The 14222-nt window shown below is 26.6% G+C and overlaps 1 protein-coding gene across 1 annotated transcript in view; it reads left to right on the top strand.

Annotated features, from left to right (window-relative positions):
• Window positions 1-5338: 5338 nt before the first annotated feature.
• LOC129972217 (uncharacterized) overlaps window positions 5339-14222 on the top strand; it is a 29795-nt gene continuing 20911 nt past the window's right edge. The window contains exons 1-3 of the mRNA XM_056086256.1: window positions 5339-5479; window positions 8703-8872; window positions 13499-13567. The gene's annotated coding sequence lies outside the window, so the exon portion shown is untranslated. The remainder of the gene's footprint in view (window positions 5480-8702; window positions 8873-13498; window positions 13568-14222) is intronic.

The following is a 14222-nucleotide window of genomic DNA, read 5'->3' as shown; positions in this document are numbered from 1 at the left end:
AACCACTTCTTATGCCTAAAATCTTATTTTTGGGAGTGATAACATATAAAAATAAATTTATTTAAACATATATTTTCCTTACGATGCTGTATATTAGTTGAATAATTAGTTAGTATATATATATATATATAAAATAAATAAAAAAAATAGAAAAAAGGTCTTTCAAAGTATCTATATTTTACCTTAACTTCATTTGTAATATTAAGAATCTATAGTCGTTTCCATTTGCGATCATATTTTGCGCTGCTGCGTACGTAAAATCAAAACAAAATATTATTTGCTGTGATTAGCTGAAATATCCTCTAATGACGTCAGAAGAGCATTTTAGAATTCAAAACTTGCATTTTTATTTTCAAATTTAAAAGGAGTTAAAAAAATTTTTTTTTCAACCTCTTAGTCCATTTCATTATTTAAAAAAATTAATCAAGTTCAAAAATAAACATTAAACAGGATTAAGGGTAAATGGGTTAAATAATTCTCTGTTATTTTCGTGAGTGTTTTGCATTAATTTCATTCTAAGAAGCTACTTTCTTACCTCTAGTTATCTCAAAAATGCAAGAATAGTCATGTGGAATTCATCTAATTTGCTCTCAAAGCACGTTTTTGTGCGCACATGCGAGTGAACGTCGGTAACATTACATAAAGGACTGTCTGACATTTCTGCGTGGCGGACATTTTCATCTTCATAGCCACGTGGCATTATGTATCTTATACTACTATTGTGGTTTGTAGTAGTATAAGATACTACTACAAAACTACAAACACCATTGACGTGATTTCCGCTGATGAAAGTAATAAAACAGTACGTCGCTTATGTGTGAACGACATCAAAATAGACTAAAAACTGATTGAATTAAATCAATTTAACCAAATCATGCACCACACAATACACTTTTGTCAAGTAAATAAAAAATACTCTGTGTCTCGCAGGAAAATATAACTCACTCGATTGTGCCACACAATATATTAATCATTTTCTATAAATGAAATTCGACTAACAAATTCAGGCATGATAGTAGGCATCAAAAGTTGAAAAATTACCATAGAACATCAGGTCGCAAATCAAGTTTAATTGGTAAAAATCGCAAAAATAGTTCAGTCAATCTATTTGACTCATTATCGGCATTCCTTAGTATGCCTGTGTCGGCTGTGCAACGACCTTCGCAGTCGCGATTTCGTATTCGTATAAATATTTTTCTCATCTTCGTTCTGATGTTATTGATATTTGTGATGCATTTTCTGTATTTTAATCCTGTTTTACAATGTTTTCCTTCTTATTATTGACCTTTATTTCCCCACTCAACGTCCACCCTTCATAGATATTTTTGCAATTTTTCTTTCTCTTGATGCTTAACATCCCTGTCTAAATTTGTAGTTCAAATTAAGCAAAGCCGGTATATTTCCTGTGTGTTCGATTCAGATGCAAAATTTGCAATTTGAAGAAGGCGGAGGATAGGCATTCAAACTTGGCATTGATTTTGTGTGATGGATGATCACTCATGCTTATAAAGGCATAAAACAGATTAACGATTTAATGGCAATTTACGTTTTTGTGGTTTGATACCAATAAGATGCGTAAGCAGTGAGATTAATTGGTTAGATTTATGTAATTTCTTTGAATGAAGTATCTCTTTGATGGAAGTCTTACTTAGAAACGAATTTGAACCACGCTGTTTTAAGTGTTAAATCATTAGATTTGTATTCTTACAGGAATCCACTCAAATTGGCTCTTGATATAATGTTTAAAAAAAGATAATCCGATTAATAAGAATGTAGCCGCTTTGCGAGATTTCAAATGGAATCTTTATTTTCTTTACCTTCTTTATAATACTTTGTTCAATGCAAAGTTATTTTACCTGATAATATGTCTTCAAATTTCCTCTTGAATCAACGGACATCTGCGTTTTTTCTCATTCCTTAAAGTGTCAGTTCGAATCACATCCAACAATAATAATTCCAGCTTTGGGTCTTTTTGGAGATTTAATCCGAACTATTGCGGTAATGAAAATAACCAGATTATTTCTTACCTTATTATGAAATATTTAATTAAAGAAATATTATATTACAAGAAATTAAAAATATTACCTTTTTAATAAAACCAATTTTATAAACCTGCAAATTTTTTTAAAATTTTGACAATTTTTAAAAATATATACGTTTGCCTAATTTTTAACAATTTTCAGTAATATATCCCTGGAATTCAAACCATTTTCACTGCTGAAAGCTAAGGAAGAAAGATTCTATTTAATATTTTTATTCTTTGCTTGATAACCAGCAGGAGTAGTCCCTTCAAAACTTTCTCGCATACTCTCTTATAAAAACGATATCCCAGAGTACGGTTTGTATGACATTGGCGTACAATAGTTGTGAAATATGAAGTTTTGGCTTGAATTTAATATTTTTAATGAATCTATCTCTCGATCCTTGGCGAGTTTTTTCGCAATTAATCCCGGACATGCGGTTAAAAGTATTCAGTAATCGAATTAGGGTTTTAGACCTGTTCTTCTCGACTAATTGAAACTAAAATTTGTCACAAAAGTACTTATCAAACTACATTTATAATCACAAAATTCCATACCAAATTTGACATGTTTAGGTGATTGCGTTTTTGCCTTATCGCTCTTACATATTTCTAAAAGTACAGACGATCAAACCTTAGTTGGTTTTGGCTCAAAATTTAATAATTGTTGAATTGTAAATGTTAAATCGAATGCGTACTGAATTTTATCGATCAAGCTCTCTCCGTTTTGTTGGTATCATGATAACTTATATACGAATAGCCAGAGAGACAGACTTCCTTTGAGCATATTTTACTCAAAATTTATTACAATTCTATAAATTTGCTGTTAGGATTCTATACCAAATTTCATCTTTCTATCTCAAAGAGTTTTGAAATTACTTGACTGGCAGACATTTTCCAAAAATGGGTTTTTCTAACTCAGGAAAGTTTTCGAATTAAAAATTTTCAGATGATTACAATATTTTCTCTCTATTCTCTGCATACGATAAAGAAAAAGAAAATGAAGTTACAATACCATGAATGTTCGAAGATATATGAATCGAACAATTGAACTTTCAAGCTTTATGATACAAGACTATACAATATTTGAGTAGTTTATAAACGTTATGCACAGAATAATTGCTTGCTTCTTAAACTCACGTGGCTTTAATATTTGTAATAGCTCAATGCTTAATAATATTTTCTTCTAGGAATCACGAATATAAAGTTATGTGTAAGACATTTAATTAAAAGTAAATACAACCAAAATTATTGGCAAATCAGCTGGTCACCAAGGACGACTAGTAATAGTATAAAAATGAACGTTTTCCTTTTATAAATGATAGCAAACTTAACAAAAACTATCTTAAAAATAAAAATTACTTAGAGTCATTATTTTTGCTAAAAATAGTTGACATGAATTTTTGTGTAGATTAAAATATTTACATATATTACCATGATTTTATTTAACCTGCAATGAAAAAAAAAAATGTTTTTTTTTTTTTCAATTTTTTAAAAGATTTTATGGTTTTACAAACTTAACTTTTTTTTTTCGTCCTGAATTGTATGTTGCTTTGAAATCACTTGAACCTATATATTTGCTGGTTGAAAATCTTTTTAATTAATATATTTCATTCACTAATAAATTTTTTTCATAACATTTAAATTACTTTTTCCTTTAATATTTATTTTATTTAGTTTTAAATCATCTTAATCAATGGAAAATTTTTCCTTTGCTATCATTTACTTTGTATTTTTACAGTAATAAATCCATTATTGACAAGGGAAATGCCCCCCCCTCACCGGGTGTTCAAAAAAGCACATTTTTTGTAGTAATAATATAGATTTTATTCTTAAATAAAAGATAAAGTATCAAGCCATTTTAAATGCCCAATCTAATAATTATAATCTGTCTGCTTGGCTTTGATCTGTTAATATCATATAAATTACCAATGTTCAGCAATTAAAATGCCACAAATCTCACTAAATGAAAATCCATTTCTCTTTAATTTTTAATATAAGGTCAGTCAGAATTTCAGATGTAATATTAAAAATTCTTTTTAAAGAATGCCAACCAATTGTCATTTGATTAGAAATCTAAATTGATTAATTAGATAAAAATAGGATGAGTGTCCAAATTATTGTAGCATCACCCAACAGCAAATACAAAATATTAAAAGTGGTTTCATATTGTAAATGAAACAAAATAAAAAAAATATTACAGAAAAGAAAGACTATGATTAACAATAGTTCCACCTATTCCAATAAAGACATCAGTTGCTTAATTTTTATAGATTTAATGAACTAATTAATGTCTAATAAAACTTAGAGAACTTAGTTCACTAATATTTAAAATGCGTTCCTGGTATGAACTGTTTAATGATATAATTTTTTTGGATATAAACTTTTTCCAAATATTGATATCACCTTTCTTAAACATATTCTTTGACTACATAATGTAACTTCTATGGCTATTTATTCCAATCGGGAACGATTAACAATAATTATGGGATCATTTCATTATCCCAGTTACTATTATATCTTTCAGTGATTTTATTAATATATCTAATATCAGAAATTTCTATCCATTTAAAAATAACTTTGCCAATACTATAATCAAAAGTAATGTGTTTATAAAGGCATGCTTAAATTAATGCAATAAGCTTCTTTAGTTCCTTACTGTAATGTTGTCATATCTATTAATTTTATCATCGTTTTCTTATTACTAAAACTAACAAAGTTAACGTTTTTCAATTGACAAACTTACGAATATAAGTGATTGAGTGACAAATCAAGTGACTTAAAATTTTCGTCTTTTTAAGTGTGAAATCACGGCAATTGCACCGAACAAATTTGTTTCCATTCATTAAAAAAACAATCTATCTCTACACTGAAAGAACAGATAGCTTGTCTCTTAATTAAAACGAACATTTTTAATGGTCACATACAGTGAATTCATTGTAAAAAATGGTGTATTATTTTATTATTATACTGTTTATTAATCCTATTATTAATAACAAAATTTTGACCTCACAATTTTCTAAATTTGGTTCCTCAAAAATGAATATTTTGAAAGAAATAATAAAGAATAAGATAATTCATTCCAAAATAGTATTATTTTTTATCTTTGTAATTAAAGAAAAATATTACTATATGTATCCATGCTATTATCATTGATTGTTTTATGAGTCTTTTCAATTGACATTATTTAATAATTAATGCAATTTGCATTGAAAGTCAAATGAATTTGTATTATTATACCCAAGATTTTGAAATTTCCTAAGAAGTTGTACAAAATTTCTTAATTAATGTAAGTTTTCTTAATTAATTTTTCTTTCTTTTATTTGTAGTTTTGAGAAAAAATTTGTCACCTTTTATTCTTTCAAATAAAGAATGCTTTGCATCCTCATTTTCTTCAAATTTCACTAAAAAAAAGCAAGCAAAGAAAAAAAAATGTGTTAGTCCTGAATATGTACGATTGTGAGTATTCCATGCTAATCTTCATTAATTTATTTGATGGATTTTTTGCATAAACTATTTGTTAATTCATTAATTTATTTGATGGATTTTTTGTATAAACTATTTGTTTGAATTTTTGAATTTATGGTAAATTATAATTCATAAAGTCATTATAACAATGAATAACTTTTTCAAATTAAAAGTAAAATGACTTTTTGTAATAAATGCATGTAAATTATTGTGAAAATCTTTAGGGAGTGTATAATTACATATGTTTTGAAATAGGCAGAGTGGGAAATGTAATCTTTGAAAAATTTCTTTGGTCTATAATTTCTCATTAGGGCTCATTTTGAAATTTTAAATTTTATGTTTTCATTTTTCAAGCTTTCTAATGGATCACTCACAGTGATATTATCATGAATGAAGATATTACAGATAGTATTCTCATTTAATAAGCATTCCAAAATTGCCTTTATTTGTACAATAGTATAAAAGCTCATATGCAATGGAAAACTTCAAATTAAATTTTTGTTATTTAATTAATCCTTTCAGAAAAATGAAATTTAAGTTGATATGAGCTAAATTGAAAAATAATAATAATTTTTTTTTCTGACTCTTAGAAAACAGACTTCATTATCTAATAATGAGCTTTATATAATAATATCTTTATACTCTAAGCTAAAAAAAAAAAAAAGAAGAAAAAAAAATAATCTTTTTGATAATGGATTAAAATGTGGAGTTTAAATTATATTCATTACATTATGTTGAAAACAACAAGGATTTATAAAAAAAGGAATTTCATTTAAGAGTTTAAATTTTTTTTAAAAAGGTTTCTTAACTACACATGTGACTTTCTTGCTTATTGAAAATATACTATTCAATTGAAATAAAAAAATTCCTTCAACTGTCTTTTTTTTTCCTCCCCATTTTGAAGTGAATTTTATACTTTTGGTATTGTAAATAAATATTTGTGATATATATCTGAAAGTGTATCATGATTTCAGATTATTCTTAGTTAAGAATTGTAATATTTTTACATTCACTTTGCTCTGGTGATGATAACTCATAGAGATCTATTATATTTTTAAACTTAAATCTCAACACGCATGAAAACCTTGTATGAAAAAGTCTTTTGCTTATAAATTACACTCATTTCTTGGACATCACTTTGGGATAAAATCACGTTTAACTTTTATAAATCAGATTATTTATCAATGAATTTCTGATGTAGCCAATGGTTGTTTAATAAAAAGTCAAAATAATGGATTAAAGTACCTACCTTTTAGGCTTTCAGAAATTCTTCTAAAATTTCCTTTTTGGCAAAATTTTTAGTTGAACTTAAACTTGATCTTCTTTTAATTGTTTACTTTTCCAAAATGAATCTTCAAAGAATGCTGAAATAATAAATAATAGAATTTTATTAACTTAATGTAAAACGTACATTTAGTATGAATGAAGTTTAAACAAAATGACCTATAAAATTACTTAATTCACTACTTAAAAGTATTTATTTCCAGATAACCTTATTATCTTAAATTCTGCATTTTAGTCTCAGAAATTAAATATTTCCTGGAACAAAGCAATATAATTCTTTCATTTCAGAATAAAAAAAGAGCTCTTGTGATAACAATGTAAATTTGATAATTTGTGAAAATGAAAATATATACTTCTTGCTTATTTAAAATTTTTGAAATTACAGAAATCATTAATGTAAAAATATTGCACAGCATATTTTAAATTCAATAAAATAAAAAATAATTAAAATGCAAAATTAAAAAAAAATTAATTTGTTAAAATTTTTAATAACATTTCTTAATTATTTTAAGAGTACTTTCATTTTTTGTAAATCGAAAATACATGCAAAACTTTACTACTGACAATTACAATGATTTTCCATTTTATAAAAAGTATATACAAACACTCTTCATTTAATGGTTAAATTTGTTTATGTTCTGATTGTAGAATAACTTAATCAGAAATTGTTGAAATTGCTGATATCTGTGTATAGTATATTAGAAACAAATTTCAATATGGAAATTTAGTTTTTTTATATCTTTTGATTGGATCTGAGCATTGAGGTATATTGTAAAGAGAGTAAAAGTCTCATTAGAGTTCACAGATGAATCATTCTATTAAAAATAAGTTGAAATGATTGAAGTGTCAATAATTACTTTAAATTCTATCTTCGACTAAAATTTATTTGGAGCATCTGTCACCTCACTGAAGATATCTTAATGATCAACCATCATTAAGGATGCAGCTAATTGCCACATGGAAATTAATCAGTTCTCAAAGCAATAAAAAATTTTAATGCATGTAAATGAAAATTATTATTCAAAACCATTATCCCCACTTACGCTCCAAGATAAATGCTTTTATAAATTCCAAACAATAACACTTTTTCAGATATGTCTAGGCATTACATTTTAAATACATAATTACAAAACACATTTTAAACACAAAATGTATTTTGTGCTTAAAATGTAATTTTCAAATTTCTTAATAAAGTTTAAAATGTCAATATAAATTTATATTTTAAATTGCATGCTTTATATTTTTGCGTCATTAACTCATCCTGTTTTTATTTCATAAGAAAGTTACTAAAAAATACTTACTGTGTTACTAAGAAAACACAGGAATTTTGCAAATTGTGACAATTTACAAAATTACAAATTGTTCAAAGATATATTTTAGTTTTCACCCTCAAGTCTTATCAGGAAAAGCAATTATAACTTTTAGTTGCAGACTTCAGTCACAAATTATTAAGAAAAAATAATTTATCATTTTTTGCAGATTTTTCTTTTTTTCTTTTTTTTTAATGATAACTGCAGTTCCTTTGAATTCAGAGGTTTAAAAGGTTTTTAAACTTCTAACTTTGACTACTTTTATGAAAGAATAACAATATTTCATTGAAAAGCTATCTTCAGTCCCTCATCATTACTCATACAGCTTATTCCAGCACAATAATTCATCGTTTGGTAAAAAGGAAATTTTAAGCTGCTCATATTAATGAAAACCAATATTAAATAAGAATTCATAAGCTTTCAGGAATAGTAACTATAAACAAATAATAAAATTTTTCTTAATATTTATATATATTATAATGCATGTTGTACTTAAATGCAGTTTCGAACTTTTATATAATTTATATAGTTTAAAATGCCAGTATAATTTTTATATTTGAAAAATATACTCTTCCTCTTGTTACACCATTAGCTTATCATGTTTTTTTATTTATTTATAGTTAACCAAAGAGCAACTAGGATTTTTGTCTGGAAAATTTTCAAGATATATTGCAATTTTCACCTTCAAGTTCAGTGAAGAAAATCAACTTGAATCTTGTATTTGCTGACTTCAGTTAGAAATTATTTAAGAAAAAGTTATTTGGTACAATTAAAATTTCAGTGAGATGGGGTAAGAAAACTTGATTTTTTGTTTCAAAAACTACCTCATAGATAAAACTCATAAATGATTTTATTTGCTTTTAGAATTTAAAAGTATCCTACATTCATTTTGAAAATATTCTGGAAATTTTGAAGAGTTTCAAACTTTAGTTGATTATACTTATATTATTATATACAATACATTGTCACCAACTATGTCATTGAAGTTTGATATTTTTATATATATATTGATGCATAGCAATTGTTTTCTTACTTTCAGATACGATAGTTGTAGTTATATACACATATATTTTATTTATCAATGAAGTAGAATTCTTGTATTGTAGATAGAAAGCTACAAATGAAGAATTTTGGATAAAATTCTGTTTTATTTTTGAATATTTTTCCCACATAGTAACACAAAATCGTATCGATTGTTTGTAGTGGATCATTTTTTAACTATTATATTCTTAAACTCTGAAAGTACTTGAACACATTTCTAATACTGTATAAATCCTTTGTTGTTGGTGAACGACTCAAATTCAAACAACGGAAAAAAGGATTGAAGTTATAAATGTGCTGCATATCTTTGCATTAATTACTGATCGCACATCGAAAACATAAACTTCAGATTCTATGAGGTTATTTTTTGCTTAGCTACATTATAGAAGTATATAAGCATCCATCCATTACTATCCATATTTAATAACTATGGATATTTGTTGTTGTTGTTTGTTATATATGAGAAGAAGAAATTATGCTTACTGGATTAATATTCTGTTTGAAACTGCACAAGAACTTGGTAAAATGCCTTATGACAGTTGGTAAAAAGTTGGTTCTTAAAGCTTGAAAGATGCAAAAAGTTTCTTTGGTAGCATTAATCTTGGTCTTGGATTTTTACTGAAAAACAGGAATCATATCTGAATCGACGCTTTAACTCATCGTTTTAGATGTTTCGTCTAATTAAGGACATTGGAATTGCCATCCACATTATGCATTCAGTATCACCATTCGCCCGGCAGATGTTCGGCGTAAGCGAATTTTGAACTGTCCAGCCTCTGATCTCAAAGCTTTGACTACATCGTTTGAGAATCATTTTACATGTTTCTTGTCTATATCTGCTGCTTTAAGATCCCTATAATTGAAGAAAAGGCGGCTGAATTGATGTCAAAATTCGCGAGCCACATGTCAGCCTTTCTTATAAGTAAGAGATGGCGAGTTAAATGAATTTGAATTAATTTTTTTTTTTTTTTTTTTTTTTTTTTGGCATGAAAGCAGTCAGCTATAAAAATGCTGTTTTATCAAACTTTCAGATTTAATATTAAAGCTTATTTCTAATAATTATATGATAGATTTTTTTTAAAAGATTCCAGTGGGTTTCCCTCCCCCCCACACACATACACACTCGTTTTATTTTTCCCTCCCCTCTTTATGTGAAACTTGTTAGATAGAAGAGACATACAAGTGCTGCTTCCACTGTACCTGAATTCTATTGCATTAACTTTTTATTTCACTATATTATTAGATAACTATTTTAATTCAGTTGTTCATATTTTTATTTAGTTGCATTTTCTACAGAAGGAATTTGACTTAATTGTAAGAAGATTTTTTTGAAACTCTAACCTCTTTTATTAATCAATTAAACATATGTAACTTCTAGAAAGCATTATAATTTATAGAGATTATTTTTAGAATAAAAATAAACTATTTCAATCAAAAAGAAAAATGAATTTTTCTTTTGACAGGAAAAATATTATAGAAAATTTCATGCTTAATAATTATCTTTTAAATGATTGTTTTTCCGCAGTTCCGATACCGCGGCACTATTACTGCTTATTTATTTTAACTTTTATTTTTGGGAAACTACACAAATCTATTTCTATGCTCTTCTGAAAAGTTACTTAACCTACAAACTTTTTTATCCCCTGGATTCATTCAGTTGATGTACATTTCTGCAAAATAATAGTAAAATGCAATGTTGGACTGAAAGTAAACTCTGCATCTGTAGTAACGATATAGTGACATGTTAAAGATCACAGTGCATGTCATTTTGCATCCAATTTCAAATTTCATCATCAAATGCAAAATGTACAGTAAATTTCAAAACTATATTGGCTCGGTGGTTTGACCTGTATTGCGTGAACATGGATTGACACCAATGGAGATAAATGAATTTTAAAACAAACTTCTAATATTTTCTTTTAGGAGTTATTACTATATGAAAACGATGCAAAAAAACACTAGTAATTTTGTAGAGTGAGGTGATTATTTTGAAATTTTGCGCAACTAATATTACTATGGAGAAATATTTCGTTTATTATTTCATATTCGAATCATATGTGAACTTTTGATTTTAAAACAATGATCTTTACAGCAGTCGGTGCCTTGCATTAATTTGCGCATGCAAACTTTTTTTAATGTTTCATTAACTTATATTTTAATATAAGATAAAAAAAGCAAATAACAGTTGTGCCATAGTGGTACAATCCTGATTTTGAAATCCGGAGTGCCTATTTATGATCCTACGGTGATATATCATGTGTTTGGGGTCAATACTTGTTACTTTTTCGGAAGTTTGATTTCTTTTATGTTAGACTGGCATGGACATCTTGATAATGATGGACTGATACATCATTTTCTTAATTGTGGTTCAGATTTAGCGATTCCTGCGTTTTTCACACTTTGATGTGTTATGATAAAGTTTGCATAACGAACTGAATTCTTTCAAAATAATGTACGATTTGCGTGTCTTTACACTTCGCGGTGTTTGGGGGGATTTAAAGATCCGAATTTTGATCTGTAGAAAATCAATGTTAACTTATTAAATCGCTTCACAGCTGAAATGTCAACTCTGAGGTCAAATATAAAATGAAAGTCAATGCAAAGTTTCGAGAATGTACGTCTGTCTGGCAATCACCTTCTCCAAAAATATTTGAAATACTTTTTTTGGTGGCAACAGTAAATTCTTCTTTGCGCACTTATTCGAATAAGTTCTCTAAACGTGCTCTCATTTTCAAGTGGTTTATCCAGTTAATACGTTATTTTTACGAATTTGTATTGAATAATTAACTACATCATTTAACCATGGTGCTGTTTCAGGTATATTTGAATTCCTATTTTTATAAAAAGAATTTTTATTTCTTTAATTTTACCATTTAAAATTTGTTTTTAAGAATAGATTTGTATTTGCCGATTTTATTCTTACAATTTTCAGCTTTTTAGAAATCCTTTTCAATTGCCCGATGATTTATCTTTTTCAATAACACAGATTCATAATATGCAGAATCATTGTTTCGATCGCGTTTTGTGTTGAATTTTTAGCATTATTTTAAATGATAATTTCTTCCTGTATGTTATTATAATATAATTATTTGAGAAATTGTATCTTCTCTGTTGCACCGAAGCAAAATTTTAAATTATATTTAAAAATTTATATTCATTAACCCTTACGACTTCTCTCCCATCAGTACCGGTCAGTAAAATATATCCAAATCCATCTCTATCTAAATTCGCGATTTTCTTCTTTAATTAGGCTTATTTCTATCGGAGATGATGTACAGAAATGAACTCGCTCTTTATTGTCTAAATATTTGTATTAATATTTTAAACAATTCTATCGTTGCTTATGTGCTAATCTGTATTTCTGAAAGCGATTGATTTTACTATTTAAAATTTGTTTTTAAAGAATAGATCGTGTTGAATCACGTGTTTGAATTAATTAGGTTTTTTGCTGATTTTATACTTATAATTTGCATATTTTTAGGAATCCTTTTCAATTGCCCGATAGTTTTATAATCTTTTTCAATAATAAAGATGTTTTATTATGCCGAATCATTATTTCTATCGCCTTTCGCGTTGAACTTTTAGCACTACACTTTTAAATAATTGTTTCCTGTATATTATTATAATATAATTATTTGAGAAATCGTAGTTTTTTCTGTTGCAGTGAAGCAGCATTTTAATTTATATTTAGAAATTTATATTCATTAACTTTAATGGCTTCTCTCCCATCAGTACGGGGTAGTAAAATGTATCCATATCCATCCCTATCTAAATTCGCGATTTTCTTCTTTAATTAAGCTTATTGTTACTGAAGACGATTTACAGAAATAAACTCGCTCTTTATTTTCTCAATATTTATATTAAATATTTTAAACGGTCCTATTGTTGCTTATGTATGAATCTGTATATGTTGTAATTGCACATAAATTTATGCTTTTCTATGAAATTTTTATGTGAAAAAAGTTATATTCTTTATTTTTACACTTAAACTGAACGTTGCCGAAACATATAAACCTTTCTTTAATTACTTATTTTTTGTAATATTCAAGATAATTTTTGCTAAGCATTTAAAATCATAATATCCTTACAATTTATGTTTAGTTTTAAATATTTTGTTGAAACATAACAAATATTCAAATTTTATATTCCAATATTTTAAAATCATTTCTATGCAATAAAACTACATTAAATCATTTTATATTGACAATGTAAGTTATTAAAAATTCAGTACTGCATGTAGGGGAGAGTGAAAGTATGATCTTGAGAATTTTATATTTTAGGAATTTTATTTCATGAAAATTTATTTTCGCTTTTGAGAATGAAGACTGACTGTAGTTTTTCAAATTAAAAATATAACTTATTCTGAATTTTCTAGATTTCCACTCCTGATAATGAAGTTACTTACAATGTTGTGAAATATATTTCTCGGGGTTCGTTTGGTGTGGTAAGTAGCTTATCTTTTTGTTATAAACTTTATTATTCTACTTTCTTAGAGACTGAGGGCTCTACTCAATTTAAATTAAATCTGTGAAAATTTAAATTTTTTTAGGTATTTCTTATTACTTTAGTCATATGCATACTAAATCCTATAAAGCAATAAGGCTCTTTATTCCTTTCTGATAAATTTAATAAAATGAAGAATGTATATATGATAAATATATTGCATTATGGCATAACCTAGCATTCAACATATAACAATATGAAGGATTTTTGTTACAAAGTTTTATTTAAAATCTAGTTTTTTATAAACTTATTCTGTAATTTTTAAATACTAATTATTGTTACTGTGTATCTGAAGGCAATCATCTGTCGAGAGTTCTGGTTAGTAGCTGATTTTTCTTAAATTTATATTTAAGTCTGGAAGGATTTTAATGTTCTATAAATAATGCATGTTCCTGAAAGTGTTTGAATTCTTTCTGTACAAAGAATCACTCCATTTGTTCTGTCCTTAAGAGAAAGTTATATTTGAGTGCATTAAGATACCTTTATATTCAAAACCCTATATATAATAAATTCTCTTTTAAATCATTATCAGTGCAACATATTGATAGGCTAGAAGATGTAGATTTTTTTGTTTTTGTTTTTTGTTTAGGTTTAAT

The sequence above is a fragment of the Argiope bruennichi genome, chromosome 6 (genome assembly GCF_947563725.1).
Source record: "Argiope bruennichi chromosome 6, qqArgBrue1.1, whole genome shotgun sequence".
Classification (NCBI taxonomy): Eukaryota; Metazoa; Arthropoda; class Arachnida; order Araneae; family Araneidae; genus Argiope; species Argiope bruennichi.
The sequence above is the reverse complement of the archived record's forward strand: the minus strand, read 5'-3'. Positions and strand labels throughout refer to the sequence as shown.